Source organism: Triturus cristatus, chromosome 11 (genome assembly GCF_964204655.1).
Source record: "Triturus cristatus chromosome 11, aTriCri1.1, whole genome shotgun sequence".
Taxonomy (NCBI): domain Eukaryota; kingdom Metazoa; phylum Chordata; class Amphibia; order Caudata; family Salamandridae; genus Triturus; species Triturus cristatus.
The window spans coordinates 1145052769-1145065402 of record NC_140594.1 but is presented as its reverse complement, the minus strand read 5'-3'; the positions used below and the strand labels follow the sequence as shown (position 1 = coordinate 1145065402).

The 12634-nt window shown below is 44.6% G+C and overlaps 1 protein-coding gene across 1 annotated transcript in view; it reads left to right on the top strand.

Moving 5' to 3' along the window:
* Nucleotides 1–365: 365 nt before the first annotated feature.
* LOC146788598 (tenascin-X-like) overlaps nucleotides 366–12634 on the top strand; it is a 694637-nt gene continuing 682368 nt past the window's right edge. Inside the window, exon 1 of the mRNA XM_085633173.1 lies at nucleotides 366–490. The gene's annotated coding sequence lies outside the window, so the exon portion shown is untranslated. The remainder of the gene's footprint in view (nucleotides 491–12634) is intronic.

Here is a 12634-nt window from a genome sequence, read left to right as displayed (position 1 = left end):
CTGTAGATACATGGGTGAGTGAGTGCGTGCATGAGCGACTCAGGTGGATTAATAGATGCATGAGTGCACGGATGAGTTACGAAGTGCCTAGACTCACCAGTGACTGACAAAGCACTTTCAATTATAAGCCCAGCCTACTGGCACTGACCCTATTTATTTTTTTAGACAACCAATTAAAATTCCCCTTGAGTCGCAGAACACTGGGTTGACCGTGAGTTTGACAGACACACAATAACACACACACAACCCCCTGGCTTGAAAGATGTCATTGTGTGCTCCTGCTCTGCTGTTCATGACAGGTGGGTTTAGGTTTCAAGGTCGCCAGAAGCAGATATTCCGGTTTGCTGCACCCAACCGTCAGTTCAGGCTGATGGCGGTGGCGGTGGTGGACGCCACCAGGAGTGTCTGTTTCTGGTCTGCCTTGCGGTATGGTGGTGGCATCATATCTCCAGGAGTGGGTCAGGTGTTTGCTGCAGAGTGGAGAACTCAAGTGAGTGCTTTTTATTTTATTTATCAAAGACATGTCTGGGATGGATAAGGTGTTTCTAGTTTGTATGTCCCAGGTGTCTTACATCGAGCATCGTGCCTGGGTCTGGCAGTGTTCGTCATTGGACGCTCAGCGCATCTCTTGCGCACTCACAGAGCTGGGCAGGCCGGATGCAGTGTGTGGTGGGCTCCCTTTACACACTCGTCATATCCGGTGCTGCTAGAGGCGCCTCGTGGTGTTGATGGCAGCTGTTGGCAATGGGGAAGCGAACAGCTGCCTCTCTAAGATATCTCCCTTCCCTGGGCGGCCGGTGGTCCACCAAGGAAGGAAGACAAGGATGCAGGGACGCGTGCCTCTCTGGAGCACATCTCGGAGTTGGGTGAATGTGTGCTGTGTGTGTGTGTGTGTGTGTGCTGTGTGTGTGTGTGTGTGTGTGCGTGTGTGTGTATGCAATGGTGTATGTTTTTTGAGTGGTTTTTGAGTGTCTATGTGTCTGTCGCTGTATCCCCTGGTGTGTGTGTGTGTGTGTGTGTGTGTATGTCTCTACCTGTTTGTTTTGTGAGTGTTTTGCTTCTAGTCTGTGTGTCTGTGTGTACTTGTGTGTGCTTGTGTGGTAGGGTGAGCAGACAGCCTTGATTCCCACAGACAGTCCCGGTTTGCCGAAGCTTTCTCTAATTTTAAATACATGTCCTGGCTTTTGGGACAAATGTCAACTCATCCTGCAAAGCAACATTGAAAGGCGTGCTGGCCACCCCTAAAGTCTAAAATTACTCAGAAATGTAGATTTTTGCTTTAAGCAGCACAGGAGGAGGTCAGCTGCATGCTCCCAGCAGAGGGGGGAGAGTGGGAAGGAGGGCAGGGGGAACCAGGGTGGAGGTCCTGCCATAGCTAATGGTATGTAAACGTCGCTTGTTATGCATTTAGAAGACTAGTTTGCATCTGAGCTCCTCCTGAACTGTCTGAAAGAAAGAGATACATTACATAAGTTATTTCAGACAATTCTGCTTTGCAGGATGAGTTTACACATGCACACACACAAGCACACACAACGTCCCCACCCCTACACAAAAACCAGGCCAGGCGGCAAAATATATACCTTGATCTCTGTCAGCCTTCATCCTCCATGTCTGTCTGGCTTATCCTATTTTAACTTCCCCAAATCTGTCCCTGGTAACCCTCCTCTGTGATGAGAGATACACAGAGCTGCTTGGACCTGGCTCCCCGATGCCCTGGAAGTACTCTGGGGTCAGGGGGAGGAGACAAAAAGTCCATGAATTCATGAGCTGTGAGGAGCAGTACAAGGGATTCACTTTGGGAAACACGTTCATGCAAAGCACCAGCTGGACCCTTATTTCATTTATAAGTCCCTGGATGAGCTCGTGGAGGGCTGCAGGGGCCCAACACAGGCCCCTGCAGCCCCTGTGGCATAGTGGGGCATCCCTCCAGGGGCCCCACAACTCTTCAGAGGGGCTCCATTCCCTAATGCCCCCCAGCACCTGGATACCCTCATGGGTGATAAGCTGCGCTTTACAAGTACTGATTGATTTATTGATTGAAGGTCAATTAATATTTGTGAAAAATTGTTACTTAAGGTCCCCACTTCACATTCTGCAGGGGGGCCCCCATTATTTTATGTTACACCGCTGGAGGGCTCTGCTTCCCTCACAGCAGCCTCATCCTTCAATCCTCGGCATGTCCTGGCATCTGGCCTATGTTTCTCTTGATCCCTCTCGTTCACAAGAAAGACCTCCCCAAAGGCAATTTAGAATTTCGTACTAATTGTGCTGATCAAGTGAGCAGCTAATGTCCTGAATAGACATGAAATGTATATCTTATTAAAGGGAAGGAGGCAGCTCTTTGTATGAAGGAGCCCGTCTGAGGGTCTATTCTGTAAATCCTGTGGTAATCCCCTTTCCATGGTGAATTTCTGAAAGAGGATGCTGTCTGAGAATTCACCATCGATGGACAGTTTTGAGTATTTGACTAAAATATATTATCATACCTGATTATAAATATTTTAGTCATTCCCGACACAGTTTAGTAAATGTAGACACGATATTTATGCTGGACGTTATTTCTGCATGCAATATTAAGATATGCAACTGTTACAGTGCAACCATATATATAATTACTGATTGATGCATCTTTATTTCATGTTTGCTTGCTACATCATGCTTCTTTGTTACCGTTTAACACATTCTCTTTATATCAGGCTTGCTTGTTTCATTTCGTTCTTTTGTTAAATGCTTCTTTCTCACATTTTTTGACACGTATCACTTCATTCGATTTGAACAATGCAAATCATAAAAGTACTTAAAATCATACAATTCATCATTACATTTTACATACATCTTTTGTATTTATTGTGTCACACGTTACATCATGTTTGCTTCATCATGCATGTTTGTTACATCAATCTTTCCTGTTACCTAATGCTTTCTTGTAACGTTATGCACGGACATTACATCATGTTTGCTTTTTACATTGTGCATTCTTGTTGCGTAATGCTTGCTTAGTGCAGGGTGAAAGATTGTTACATGTGTCTTGCTAAAAAGTGCAATCTCTGTTACATCACACTGTTTTGTTACATCTTCCTTGCTGCAATGTGCATGTTTGGTACATCATTTTTTGTTACGTCTTCCTTGCTGCAATGTGCATGTTTGGTACATCATTTTTTGTTACGTCTTCCTTGCTGCAATGTGCATGTTTGTTACATCATTTAATGTTACGTCTTCCTTGCTACAATGTGCATGTTTGCTACATCATTTAATGTTACGTCTTCCTTGCTACAATGTGCATGTTTGTTACATCACTTTTTGTTACGTCTTCCTTGCTACAATGTGCATGTTTGTTACATCACTTTTTGTTACGTCTTCCTTGCTACAATGTGCATGTTTGTTACATCATTTTTTGTTACGTCTTCCTTGCTACAATGTGCATGTTTGTTACATCATTTTTTGTTACGTCTTCCTTGCTACAATGTGCATGTTTGTTACATCACTTTTTGTTACGTCTTCCTTGCTACAATGTGCATGTTTGTTACATAATTTTTTGTTACGTCTTCCTTGCTACAATGTGCATGTTTGTTACATCATTTTTTGTTACGTCTTCCATGCTACAATGTGCATGTTTGTTACATCACTTTTTGTTACGTCTTCCTTGCTACAATGTGCATGTTTGTTACATCACTTTTTGTTATGTCTTCCTTGCTACAATGTGCATGTTTGTTACATCACTTTTTGTTACGTCTTCCTTGCTACAATGTGCATGTTTGTTACATCACTTTTTGTTACGTCTTCCTTGCTACAATGTGCATGTTTGTTACATCACTTTTTGTTACGTCTTCCTTGCTACAATGTGCATGTTTGTTACATCACTTTTTGTTATGTCTTCCTTGCTACAATGTGCATGTTTGTTACATCACTTTTTGTTACGTCTTCCTTGCTACAATGTGCATGTTTGTTACATCATTTTTTTTGTAACATCTTTCTCGCTACAACCTGCTGCACGTCTTCCCTTGACAATCCCCGAAAGGCTACATCCAGCTGCCAGGGTTTCCATGCCACATGCTCGTTTTTTGCATCACTGTCCAAGGCTCAGAGGGCACCTTTGTCAGTATGCCCCTGGCCCAGTGCCCATGTCTTCCCACACTAGTCTCTGTCTGTCCCATTACAAGTTTTTGTTTCCCCTGTTCTGGTGTCAATGTTTTCCTGTCCCACATTGTGTCCCTGTGTCATTATGTCATTATGCCAGCGCCAGTGTGTCCCTCTCGTGGTGTCAGTGACTGTCTCCCCATCCCAGCATCTGCCTGTCTCACTACCAGCCTCAGTGTCTCAAGGTATCCGTACCCACTGACAGTGTCTCAAGGTATCCATACCCACGGACAGTGTCTCAAGGTATCCGTACCCACGGACAGTGTCTCAAGGTATCCGTACCCACTGACAGTGTCTCAAGGTATCCATACCCCCGGACAGTGTCTCAAGGTATCCGTACCCACGGACAGTGTCTCCCTTCACAACTAAAAATGCCGCAAGGAAAGTGACACTCAAAGTAGCTTTTACCTGCATGGAGCTAAGGCATACGAAATATGCATAATTGGCTTTCAGTAATAATGCAACATTTTGGGAACATTATGCAAAGTTGCATGAAATGATGCGAAACTGCGCAAAATGCAAGTTTGTATTTAGCAATATATTTCGCATGAAATGTGTCCTCGTGTCGATTTTTGACACAAAGACGCATTTTGTACTAAAAGCAGCGCAATGACGAGGGCCTGCATGCACCAGTTGCTTCGCTCTGTATTTAGCACTTTACCTTAGCATGAAATGTGTCCCCATGTCAACATTTGACACGAAGACGCATTATGTACCAACAAAAGTGCATAAAACACAAGTGCTGCACACAACAGCTGCCTGTGCTCTGGGTATATGCCTTGTTACCATGGTATCGTTGTGCCCTGAAAGTTGGACTACCTACACAGCATGGGGCAATCCCAAAATGAAGAGACTGATCCCACTGTCATTTAAATGTAAAATTGGGGCTAAACGTGTCTATTGTCGGGACCTAGTTGCTGGGTGCTAAAGTGAAAGGGGGGGGTCAGTGCCTCTCATGTGGGCGTGGCTTTCGTGTCAAGAAGGTTCAGTGTGCAGTTCCAAAGCAGGATGTACACGAGAAATATCTGAGGCATGAGAGGAGTTAGAGATCGCAGTCTCAAGGGCCTGGGGCTAAACAATGCTTCAGAGAGGTTTCTGTGAAGCCAGGGACTGTGTGCAAGGTAATGCAAACATTTAAACAAAACAATTCTATGGGAAAGTACCATGTGAGATTCCTTCTGCACACAATGAGGGAGGCCCCAAAAAAACAATGAAAAAGGAGTGTTACCACCAACCCTGGACACTCCCATGTAAGATATGCATGAGCGGAGACTGGTGCCAATCGCACATTTTTTTATTTTTTTTGTGCTCATTTTGCCTCCTTTGGGGACCTTGCCTATCCACCAGCCTTTCATGGGGCCTCAAGCTCATGGGAAGCATGGACTTCTGTCACGTGTGGCTCAGAAGCCCCTTTCCTGGGCCCCTTTCCATTGGTTGTTTTTTCAGCAAAGCAGTTGCAGGGGGTCACATGAGGAATGCCGGTAGCGGAACCCTGGCTGGGCCTGGATGGACAAATCAGAATGTGATGTAGGGGTCCACGCTGCAGCAGAAAGCGTGCCGGTGACCTGCGTTGGTCTCGTGTGAAGTGCCCGTGATATGTAGTTCTGCAGGGTTCCAGGACAAGTGGTCAGTGGCGGCTGGTGACATTTAAAAGTGGTGAGTGTGTGTAAATGTCTATCCTGAGTGCCATCAGATTTGTGAGCTCAATTCTTCCAACTCTGGAGGTCAAACAGTGATCATTGCAACAGGCACAGTAACCCACCAAACTAACTTAACAAAAACAATAAGGGCCAAATACAAATATTTCTGAAAGAAAGGAGCGGCAGATATTTGTGCTCGACATATGAGAAATAAAAGACAAGGCCTGCTGTCACCCATCAGCCAAGGAGAGTGGTGGGCAGCAGAATACACAGATTCAAACCTTGAGGATTCAGAAAGAGAGGTGGGTATCGTATGGAGCAGCGCCACCTCTCACTTCGACCCTTTGCCTTTTTGCTTTGAAGGGAGTTGAATGAGGCTATTCAGGAAATAATAACTCCAGATCTCTGCAGCATTTTCTGCTGCTTCCCATTGATGAGTGAGTCCTGCACAAACCTGGATGGATCCAATGTTCAATAAGGATTCTTGGACTCAGATCTGCTCCTGTCCTTAATACACTCGAGGGCTAATGCCTCAAGACTGACATGGACAAACACAGTACATTAAGGGCACTACTTTCTGGCTCAGCCCTCCACACCTCAGCCTGGTCATCTTCATTACCCTTCATCTAGTTAAAATGTAACAATTAGATTTTTTTTGCCACGCACACTTATGGATCCAACTTTGTGATAAAGAATAAAAGAATTCCCCGATGCATTGTGGCCTGGGTAAGTCGCGTTGCGGCACGTTCTGAGGCCTGTCACCTTCTATATTATTAAGGCTCCCCGCTTTAATTATCAGCAACAGTGGCTGAGGAAAACTTAAGCTTGACAGGCAATAAGAAGCATTTGCAATGCCATAGGTTTCGCATTTGTCAGAGTTAGAGCTTTTGGTGTTGTAAATGACATTGTCTTTTGGTTTGGAGTGTAGTGGATTTATGTGGTGTGGAGTGGAATTATGTGGGTTGTATTCGAATTGTTAGTTGTGAAATTGTGTGGGGTGGAATTGTGTGGTGTGGAGTATATTTGTGTAGTGGAATTATGTGGAATGGTGAATAGATAGGGGTGAGAGATACACAGAATAGATAGAAAAGACAGAGTGGTATAGGTAGTTTGTGCAGGAAGTGGTAAATTAACTCGAGACAGAGAATCAGAAAGAGTGTGCGAGAAAGAGAGAAAGAAGGGGAGAGCATGCCACGGACATATAAAGAGGGAGACACAGAAGACACCCTAAGAAGAGGAGAGTGTAGGTTTGAGGGACGAAAACCTTGAGAAGGCATGGGAAAGAAACTGTACTTAGTTGGTGTGAACAGGCTGTATAGAGAAGGGATAGGGAGTGTGAGGGAGGGATGAGGGGGGCAGTTGGATTGGGAGATGAGAGAGGTAGTGACAGTGTGAGGGAGAGATGAGGGGGGCAGTGGGTGTGTAGGGAAGAGTTGACTGTGTTGTTGGAAGTGCAAGGGATTGGAATTTTTTGTTGTTGAATTGTGTGGTGTGGTGTGAAGCTGATTAGTTGATATGTGTTATGTCAGTGACATACGTTTGAATGTAGTTTCCTAAAATGACTACTCATGGTAAATTACCAGGAAGCGCCATCATTCACTCTTGTTTCCCAGGCACTTTGGGGCAGAGTGGTCTGGTTGGCATGATGCAAAACATCTCACCTAGAAAATCTTTTGTCACCAGGCACCTCCTATGTGTCAAACAGGTCCAATCAAATAAATACGACCATGGATATCTTTAAAAGATTACATCTCCTAAATAAATTTCACCTCAGACCCTACCACAAATAATCCGAAGACTGCACTCATACAATACTCAGAGGTGAAATCCCTCTTGATGCAGTTAAGTAACTCCACTGTGCAGCATGCATAGTAAACAATAGGTTCAACACAAGCTGATAATGTGTTTATATTTATAAAGCAGTGTCTGTGTGTTATTAAAAGTTGGGAAAAAGATCTATAAAAACCTATTTTATCACCATAGTTTATCTTGAATCTCCAGGGGAGCTTTGACAGAAGGCAGGACATGATGTGGCTCTACAGGGTCTGAGCACAGGGTTCATGTTGCAGTTGCAGCCGGCGCTGGGGAGACGCGTCTGGCAGGGGGAGGACACCACAAGTACCAGGATGCAGGGGAGTTGCGCTCGCAGGCAGGGTACAGCTCAAGCCGGACTAGGGCATGGCGAGTGCAAGTATAACAGCAAGGTAAATGGCAATTTGAAGATATATGATAAAAAGTGATCATTGTTTTTAAGTACCTACGGCCAAAATGCGACTTCGCAAGCAAAATACAAATTTTAGACAGCGGAATACTGCAACCTTTTTCATATCAAACTAATATGTGCTAGAAATAATTTAAAAAAATTGCTAGGGTTATCATTTCCTTGAATTTAGAGAAGCAATGAGGCCTTTAATTAAGAAGGACTGTTGCGCATGACACAACTAGGCCTGGGCGAAGCACTACGCTACGCTCGCGTAGTTTGCGAAGTTCGCGCTACCTCGCGCTACGCGAACTGCACGTAGCACAGTGCGAACACGCGTAGCGTAGTGTTGCGTAGTGCTGCGGTCATTTTTTGCTTGCTCGCGGTCCTCAACGTCAAGTTGGCGACCGCGAGCAAGCAAAATGACATCCTGGCGAGACTTTTTCCTTGTTCGCGATCGCGAGCATGGAAAATAAACCTCCCGGCGAGATTCCCAACGCGAGAAGGTCAGGTTTCTCATTGCGAGGGGTCGCGTATGCTCGCGACCGCTCGCGATGAGAAACTACCAGTTCGCGTTGAGAAAGCTGCAGCTCGAGTAAAAATCTACTCGAGCAGCAGAAAACTACAGCTCGCACTGTGCAAGATGCCATTTTCAATGATTGCACAGTGCCGGTTGCTTGTCCGCACTGTGCAATCATTGAAAACAACATCTTGCACAGTGCGAACATGTTACTTCGCAGTTCGCGAAGTGCTACGCGTAGCTCGCGTAGTGCGAACTTCACTTTGCGTAGCTTCGCGAAGTGCTACTTCGCGAACTACGCCCACCCTTAGACACAACCCGTTGTCTCTGCTTGGGGCATTAATTGGCCCAGGAGAGCCCGCAGAGTCTCCGGTGAAGCTGAGGGCTGAGGAGTGTCTGCATTTTACAACCTCTTTCATAAAACCAACGGGGGAAGGCATTCTTCTGACCTGAGTTACACGAGGTCGTAGCCGTAAGGTCTCTTGGCGCTGAAGTTAGTTTTGGAGTGATCGATAACAGGAAGTCTAATCTAATTGTGTGCTTGAGTGAAAAGCCAAATCTTCAGCATTTTTCTGAGACGCCGATAGTCCACTTTGAGTCTCAGGGTTGTAGGCAGAGTGTTCCTCAGTTGAGGGCCCAATATAGAGAACCGTGACCCACCTGTCCGTTTGCGTCTGAATCTTGGAACTGCCAATAGATTCATATGCATGGATATTAAGGTGCGCTGGGGGAGTATTTGAGGATATGTACTTAGGATGTACAGTCCTGAGAATTTTAGCAATTGGTTCAACATTTCCAGCCGTCTACCTTTCTGCAGTCTGATCCTATGCTTTGCTTTTTTTTATCAGTTCTATCCTAGTTGCCTCTGGCCTGCTATTATCTTTTACTCGTTTACTTCTTCCCCTGGACTCTAGGGTAAGAAGCTCTAGGCATAGGGACTTTCCTTCTTGCCCCAGGAGGCTCTTGGCACTAGTCGCGTGGCACGTGATACTATGCAGGAAGTGGGCTTTCCCCGTGGTCCCAGCCCCCTTATCACCCTGCTCTTGATGAAGCTTCTTCTTCTCTTACTGTAAAGGTGTAGAGAGAAAGTTTTGGGAGTAGTTGCATTTCTCACCTATGTCCACCCATAACCAGTTGTATTCAGGTGTCACTCAGACCTTCCACAAGACGATCTTATGACCTTCATTGGGTCTCCTTCTCAGATTGAAGTCTTCCTTTTTTTCTGAGCTCCCCTTCAGTGTGTGCTGGAATGAATGCTTTGCTTTGTGAGATTTTAATTAGAGGAATCCTGTTTCAGTCATAAAGGAAGGCTTAGGTCTGAATCAGGATGAACTGTTGCATGGTAATAACACACAGTCACTTCCCACACACATTTCACCAGAAAACAAACCTGCCTAGGTGTCAGTGGAGAAAGTACGTGGAGTGAGAGAAGACACGTGGGTAATTGTGTAAAAACACAGATCACTCCTTAAAAAAACTTAATTTATGAATACTCTGTTAATTGGCCTCAGGGAAATGCCAATCGCTGCGTCCCTGTTTCTCACATAGAGAATTCTGTTGCTTCCATCCGGGCCACTGGGAAATGTATGAGAGCAACAAAATAACAGATTTGAATAGAGCTGGCACATATTGATGACTCCCTGGATACAATTAAAGCATCCAAAAAGGACACGGCATTCCCCATTTATTTCCACAGAGGCATCAAGAGAGAGCAAAAAGAAACAGATACCAAAGCAATTGCGGGTCGGCAAGGTGTTTATGCACATGTTAAAGTCTCGCTGTCCACGTCATTCACATACCACATTGTGTCAATAAAAGGAATGCACAACACATGTATACTTGTGCTGAGCAACTTTCCACTGGTCCATGTGGACACTTTTCCACCTTTTTTTAAGTTGCATTTGCACCTACCACTGATACAAAATGTGGGTTTTACCCTGTGAGTGAGTGCAAATATCCTTTTTGCACTGGTCTTTGATGCCAGCAAAAGTGCCCAGTACTGGTGCAATTGTCTTTAGGGTCTCTCTAAGCCCCCAGCATTCACTTGATAGAATTGGCTTCTCCACCCAATGGCCCAAGTCTGTCATTCATCATAAAGCAGAGATCAGCAGGGATGACTTTCATGAGGGCCCTTCATGAGTCACTTAATAACGGGCCCAAGCCTTGGTTATCTGAGTGCTTCATGCAGGCCAAAGCGGATTTGAAGTCATTATGAGGATAAGCATTTGGGAAATTTCTGAGCATTTTTTTAAAACTTGTTTTTATAAAACAAGAAGTGTTTCATCTCATTGAGATTTAAGCCCTTATTACAAATTTTGCAAAAATCACACATGATTTGTCCCAATTTGTAGTACACTCTTTTTTGGTTTGAGCTTGGTCGCTCAAACTAATTTTTAAAAGAAATGTTTGTTGCTAGACTGTGGTCTATTTGTACAATTCTGTATTACAAAAGTACCAAAATAGTGCAGATGGTTTTGTATTGGTAGCCGCACCTGTGTGAAGATTGTTTGCAATTCCGCCCTTGTGTTTGTTGGACACCAGTGCAATGTCCACGAGACCGGCATAGAGAGAGTCCAGTTCTAGCCTCGCACCGCCGTCTCTTTGAATCTCTGGTGATGCCACTGACACTCCATTGATTGATTCAAGATAAGTTAGTCTGGGCGAAATGGAAACTGGAAAAGGGTGGCCCATGGCAAATTTTTAGGATTGCCAGTGTCTGTGTTTATGGCTTCTGCATATGAGCATTATGCATGTACCTCACGTGGATAACATGAACTCTGCTGGGTGTGTGTGAGCATATGTACGTGAGACGACTCTATCGATATAGGGAAGTTGTTTAATTTAAAAAACTGCATTAGGAAATGATGTACTTCTGAAGTTGGAAGAGATATCCGGGTGATTGTGACGGAGTGCTCATCTGCCAAACTCTAAGCTTGGCCCAAAATATATGCTTAATACTTAGTTGAAACTCTGGAGGGGGATATTCATGAGACTCGATTTAAACACCAATATCAACAATCATTGGCAAAGTCAATAGGTATTGTGTATACCTAAAAGTGCCATTGTGTCACTTTTTCACTGGCACTCCACTTAGTCACTCATCCTTCCAATCATGGACATATTCATCTTCCATTCACTGATTTTTGCATTTACCCACTCAGCTACCCACAATACCACACAACAGACCCACAAGTTAATGGAGATGCACGTTCACTTATCAGATTTATTGCTTTTGCTGCTAGTCTGTGAGAGATGTTGGAGTGTTTCTGACTGAGTTTCTGACTTCTAATCTATGTGAGATATGAGGCTACTTTAAAACATGTCTGATTGCCGCTCCGTGAGTAGTGTGAGACGGTGATACTCAAGTGTGAATGCTGGTTAGTGACAGATGTGAGAGTATTGGTGATAAAGTGCGACTCATGAGAGGAGTGAAAGTGCTTTTATTAGTGTCTGACTGCCAGTTTGTGAGAAGTGTGAGAGTGTTCATGGTAGAGCATGACAACTAATCTGTGAGGGATGTGGGACTGCTGTTGCTGGTGTGTAACTGCTTGTCTGCGAGGTGATGAGAGTGCTGTCAGTAGTGTCTGACTGATACTCTGCGAGGAATGAGAGAGTGCTGCTGGTAGTGCAATACCGCTTATCTGTGAGACGTGAGAGAGTGCAGTCGTAAGTGTGTCACTACTATTCTTTGATAGGTGCAAGAGTGCTTCGGGTAATGTGAGACTGCTACACTAATGAATGCAGGAGTGTGGTTGGTAATGCATGAATGTGAGTCTCTATTGAATGCAAGATTTTTGTTGATTGTGTGTAATTGCTGGTTCAACAGGGGTGTAAAGTGACACTGATCACAGTGGGAATTTACTCCTCTCCGAGTGTGGATGTGTGGCATTCTTTGCATGTAAAGAATGTGCTGTGCTGAGGGTTCTGACCCTGTTATGGTTCAACTGGGCCAAGAGTTCAGAGAGGTGGATGTGGGAGTATGCTTTGCTGAGGTCGTTTTACCAGATTCTTTGTTGACCTTTATGGGAAACCTCGAAGATTCACCTTGTCATCTTTACTACACTCGCGACGAGCAGGAGAACTCATCTTCAACTTCAGCAGCTACTAATTTCATAGAACCTCTAGCACTACTCA